This window comes from Podarcis vaucheri, assembly GCF_965113315.1.
Source record: "Podarcis vaucheri genome assembly, chromosome: 8".
In the NCBI taxonomy this organism is placed as follows: domain Eukaryota; kingdom Metazoa; phylum Chordata; class Lepidosauria; order Squamata; family Lacertidae; genus Podarcis; species Podarcis vaucheri.
The window spans coordinates 15,453,934-15,460,075 of record NC_138766.1 but is presented as its reverse complement, the minus strand read 5'-3'; the positions used below and the strand labels follow the sequence as shown (position 1 = coordinate 15,460,075).

The following is a 6,142-nucleotide window of genomic DNA, read 5'->3' as shown; positions in this document are numbered from 1 at the left end:
TCTGATTCAGCACTAAAGAGTGGCTTTTCCTGGGGGAGGCAGTGGGAGAAGCAGAAAACCGCTTGGACCCCGTGCTTTCTAGACATGGGGCAAGTGGGCATGTGGATGAGCCCTCAGAAGCTTTCCATTTTAGAAGGGAAAACAGTAGAGAAATATTATGAGCCTTTTGAACAGCTCTGCCATACTTCATCAGCAACGTTAGCTGAAGTATATCTCTCTCACACATGATGCTAATGTATTTTTCATTTCTTGTTTGTCACAGTTGTCAGAGCTGCAGCCAACATTACCCAGTAGGCAGCAGAAGAATAGCAAGAGTGCCTGACATATCTTACAAGACAGATACATGCCTCTGTAGGCAACGTTGGGGTTTTGATTGGGGGGGGGAGAGAATGCTGAAATAATATGAAATGTTTGAATGGTTCGCTGGCATAGGTAACAACCACTTCAGACATGCTGAAGTCTCCACATTATGGAATTTCTTCCAAGGCCTTCCAGGAAATTGGCCAACTATGAGGGAAGCATTAAGCTGTGAAAAATGGCAGTTAGCAAGCCAGGAAGAAATTGGGATCCACAGAAATGATATTAATTCCTACTCAAGGGCAGCACAGAATATGCTTCGACTTTAAATTGCTTCCTCGGCTCCTACCAAAGGCAGACCTATGGAAACACAATTTTAAAGTGGACTGAGCTATAGCAGGGAACAAAAAGCAATTGCTGCTGGAATTATCCGATACTGACTAATCCTGGCTTCATTATTTTGTGTGTTTTGTTTATTTGCTGACATATCACCCTGCGCTTTCCTGCTCAATAATGGGATCTCCAAGGCTTGCGACAATTCACCCCCCCCCCCCCGAAATGGAAGATAAAAACCAGTTCATAATAAAATGGCATGAAATCAACAAAACAACAGCTTTAAATACAACAGGAGGGAAAGTGAAATTCATATCATGGCCGAATAAAACTTATCACACGGCACTGAAAAAGCGTCATAGGTGGCCTGTTCTGTCCTCCTGGAGCAGAGCTCCAAAATCATAGTGGAGAAGACTCCTGGTTGATGGTGGGATGTGGATCAAGGCCTCCACTGAAGACCTGGGTGGGAAGGCAGAATTGTGTGATGAGAGGCAGTTCTTCAGTGATCTATGCTCAAGTATTTCATTGTTTAGACCTGGGCTAGAGAATCTGTGACTGTGTAGATCTTGCTAGATTCCAATTCTCATCAACCCCTGCCAGCACTGACAACAGCCAGGGATGGTGGTAGTTGAAGATTGCCCATTCAAGCTTTAGACATTACTCCTGCTTAAAGGTAAAGGGACCCCTGACCATTAGGTCCAGTCGTCACCAACTCTGGGGTTGCAGCGCTCATCTCACTTTATTGACTGAGGGAACCAGCGTACAGCTTCTGGGTCATGTGGCCAGCATGACTAAGCCGCTTCTGGCGAACCAGAGCAGCGCACGGAAACACTGTTTACCTTCCTGCCGGAGCGGTACCTATTTATCTACTTGCACTTTGACATGCTTTCGAACTGCTAGGTTGGCAGGAGCAGGGACTGAGCAATGGGAGCTCACCCTGTTGCGGGGATTCGAACCACCAACCTTCTGATCGGCAAGTCCTAGGCTCTGTGGTTTAACCCACAGCGCCACCCACATCCCCTTACTCCTGCTTAGAGGACCACTAATGTCTCTGTTGCCCTGACTGAACTATGTTGGCAATTAAGATTTCTCTGATTTGATTTTTTTTTTTAAAGCACAACTTACATCACAACCAGAGAAACCAATCTCTTCTGAAGTTCCGTGGACCTTTTCCAACAACTCGGTTGAAAAAGAAAACAAAACTCAACAGCATATTTTAATAAGAAGGTAAAATATTTCCAGAGAGAGAAAGAGAGAGAGAGTTCACTTTGACAAGCTGAAATGAAATAGCTCATTTTGGGCATATTGAAACATTCCATTTGGGGCTGACAGAGCAAAACAGCGTAATGAAATCTCTTACTACTCTCTGCCCGCTGAAACAAAACATTCTCAGTCAATTCGGTTAATGAAACCTATCTTTCAAGCTAAGAACATGTTTCAGCGGCGACCTGTCTGACAATCCCAACAACAAGCTGTGATCCAAGTGGCTTTGTTGTTGCCCGGCCTCCCCCTCAATATTATAATAGTTTCATTTTCCTTGTATACAAGGTTGGTGTTTGAAACTCTGAGCTGCTTATCATTGCAGATTTTTGCCATCATACTCATCTGACATAGAGGAATTGTAGATGTGCTCTTATTAGACTTTCAGAGTTTGCAAAACACTTACGTATATTATGTGCATCAGCTTTACAACAATCCTGTAAGGTATATTATTATGAATTATCCCCATATTGCATGTTGTGGAAAGGAGGTAGAGAGGCTTTCCTGAGAGCACACTTGCAGAGCCGGCCCTATCCTTAGATAGAGTGAGGCGGCTACCTTCAGTAGCAGATCTAGTATCGTGCAGGTAGCATCAGTTTTAATAGCTGCACATGCAGAAATAAGCTAAAATTGTTACCATAAAGCACCAATGCTGCAGCAAGCAAAAGCTCCAGCAGCTCAGTCAGCTGCTTGTGGCTGGAAAGCCAAACAGGATGTTTGTGACTGTTGCCATGGGAACAAAGGGGCAGTCCATTCTGTACTGAGCACCGGATGTTAGCTCAGTATGTGTGTGTCATATGACCCGTACTGGAAGTACATGGGTGGAGTTTCTTCTTGCTGTTGTCGAGTGCAGACATGTTTCTCTGTACTGGTATGAGAGACAGAAATAAAAGATGTAAATAGTTTTCTGTCTGCTTCTTTCCCCTCCCTGGGGGACACCAAAGGGGAGAGAGGAAGAACGGTGTGTTCCTCTCACACATCTGAGAAGAATCGCCGAGACCTCGCCTGCTTATCAGCAGAGTGGAGAAGCGGGGAGGTCGACAGGAATATCTGCCGGTGCCTACGCTGTGGCACATTCCTCTGACCCAGGCAGAATTCCAACAAAAATAGCTCTTACATGAACTCCACGTAATCCGCCCTCAAGTCTTCTATCTAAAAGACAAATGGAAACTATATTGCTAAATTAGGCACAACTGCTGGAGAAGATAGGACTTGAACAGAGCACTGAAAAGGAGTTTATACTTCAAATGCCCAATTTCAGATCTATGCAAGGGGAAATTTTGTGCTATATTATCCAATGGTTAGCTTGACATTGACATGAAGATGGGTTCATTTTGTAGCATTTTACACCCCATTCATCCTGCCTCAGGTTTCCATTATAAATCCACAGCATTTTTGTTGAAACGTCTCGAGCCGCTCAGATATGTTTACTCACATTGCGGTGCTGGAATAGGTAGTGTGAACAAATCAAATCACACAACAGGCTGCAAAAGGATGTGAGACAACACAACTTCGGTCTTTAGAAAACAGGTTTTCGCTGTTTTTTGAGCAGTCGGGTAATAGCACCTTCCTGCATAATCTTATGACTCTCACTCCCCAGAAGCTCACAATAGCAATTCATAAGAACCGTAGTTCTGGATGAAATTGAGGATCAGAGTCAGAGGCGCCAACTTTTGAGGGAGAATGGGGGGGGCTGACATTGCCCCCCCCAACATTTATATTCTTAAGTGGTACAGTCCTAGAAGAGCTGTAACACAAGCTTTTTCTGAACATGTAGAAAGGCCTCAGGGATAATTGATATTGCAGCCCACAGGTGAAATTTGGGGTACAACTTGCAGATGGTTGCATGTCCATCTGTTGTAGCAAAACCAACAGAGTGTCTTGCAGCACCTTAAAGACTACAGCATAAGCTTTCACGGGCAAAAGCCCACTTCATCAGGTACTCGAAACGTTATCCCCATTTGTATAGTCTGTGATAATTCTACATAAAGCTTAGCAAATACAATATCAGAAGCTGCAACATTCAGAAACTGCTCCGTTCATCTTCCAGGACACTCTACTGCTGACCAAAAGGTTGTCATTCTCCAGCAAAGGAATACCAAAAGGCAACCATAGCATGAAATTGCTGAGCTAGAACTATTCCAGAAGCTTGAATATAGCTGATTAGGCTTGAATAGGAAATATGGATGGTCTTCAACTAAGCTTTACTCAGAGTAAGACTATTTAATGGGCCTAAATTAGCGAAATTCATTACTATGTCTATTCTCTGAGTAAAACTTTGTGGAAGGCCACCCATTGGTTTCCTGCTCCACAACACCTGCTAATTAACATAGTAAAACTGTGGTGATGGTATTACCAGCAATTTCTGTTGTTACGGTCATCTCAAACATTACATTTAATTGTCAATGACTCTACTTTTTTGCATTGCATTGCCATTCACCTCCCTTCCTCTTTGTGCTCCCCCCTTGTATCATCTGTACTCGCCAAGTGAAGATCACCACTTCTTGCATCTGAAGAAGTGGATTCGAGTCCACAATTTTTTTGCTACATTGTTTTTGTTAGTAAATCTTAAGGAGACTCTTAGTTGCATGTGTATGTGTGTGTGTGGTTCCATCTTGTGTACACACATTTGAGGAAGCACTTTTGAGGCTGTCTTCATCTAAAGGTGTTAAGATTTCTATCAGCCTTCAATAATCCTTTAGGAAGCATCCTGTCTTTTGGACATGATGGGTAACCTGAGCAAAACGTAAAAAGGTAACGGACCCCTCAATGGTTAAAGGTAAAGGTAAAGGGACCCCTGACCATTAGGTCCAGTCATGGCCGACTCTGGGGTTGCGGCGCTCATCTCTCTTTATTGGCTGAGGGAGCCAGCGTACAGTTTCAGGGTCATGTGGCCAGCATGACTAAGCCGCTTCTGGCGAACCAGAGCAGCACACGGAAATGCCGTTTACCTTCCTGTTGGAGCGGTACCTATTTATCTACTTGCACTTTGAGGTGCTTTTGAACTGCTAGGTTGGCAGGAGCAGGGACCGAGCAACAGGAGCTCACCCCGTCGCAGGGATTCGAACCGCCAACCTTCTGATCGGCAAGTCCTATACTCACAGCGCCACCCGCGTCCCTTAAAATTACGCCCTTTCCGAGCAGCCGGGAGTCGAACCTAGAATCTTCTGATCCATAATCAGACACATTATCCATTGTGCCACTGGCCCTTGGATGGTTAAGTCCCGTCAAAGGTGACTATGGGGTTGTGGCACTCATCTCGCTTTCAGGCCGATGGAGCTGGCGTTTGTCTGCAGTCAGCTTTCCGGGTCATGTGGCCAGCATGACTAAACTGCTTCTGTAACGGGACACTGTGATGGAAACCAGAGCGCATGGAAACTCCATTTACCTTCACTCCATTTACCTATTTTTGTACTTGCACTGGTGTGCTTTCGAACAGCTAGGTTGTCAGGAGCTGGGGCAGAGCAACAGGAGCTTACCCCTTCTCAGGGATTCGAACCACCGATCTTCTGATCGGCAAGCCCAAGAGGCTCAGTGGTTTAGACCACAGCACCACCCGTGTCTCGGTAGCCTGGGTATACATGGCATGCCGGCAGGATTGGTTGGCTTTCTTCTGTGTGATGTAGTGATTAAGAGCGGTAGACTCATAATCTGGGTTCGCGTCTCCGCTCCTCCACATGCAGCTGCTGGGTGACCTTGGGCCAGTCACACTTCTCTGAAGTCTCTGAGCCTCACTCACCTCACAGAGTGTTTGTTGTGGGGGAGGAAGGGAAAGGAGAATGTTAGCCGCTTTGAGACTCCTTCTGGTAGTGATAAAGCGGGATATCAAATCCAAACTCTTCTTCTTTTGTTGCTGTGTTCACAAATTTCAACAAGTCCTCACTACTGTAAGTTTTCCCAAAGCATTCTACCATTTAATTCCCTTCCACACATGTCTTGGGGGATTGTAAATATCCCCTGTGTTACATCCCTCTATTCCCATAGCATTAGAGGTTCCTTTGGGAATTGAGAACGAGATCTTGCATTACTTTAATAAGCCACTTGGTAGTTACTGAGAATGGAAAATAAGCTATGCGGAGGATGCCTATAGATGCTACACAGCACCCACACAGTCACACAAATTAATCAGAACAGGAGAAACAAGAACTAGAAAGACATCAGACACAGTACATAAAATAGAATTGTTAAACATGGCTCTAAAATTAAATCCCATCAAAATTAAACTAAGGCGTATTTGACTTCAGGAACAAGA

At 44.7% G+C, this 6,142-nt stretch overlaps 1 long non-coding RNA gene across 1 annotated transcript; it reads right to left on the bottom strand.

Moving 5' to 3' along the window:
- Positions 1 to 895: 895 nt before the first annotated feature.
- Positions 896 to 3,043, bottom strand: LOC309539011. Its single transcript, XR_014222604.1, has 2 exons — positions 3,008 to 3,043; positions 896 to 1,089 (listed from the first exon to the last, which is right to left on the bottom strand). It is a non-coding gene; the product is annotated as an uncharacterized lncRNA (long non-coding RNA).
- Positions 3,044 to 6,142: the final 3,099 nt, after the last annotated feature.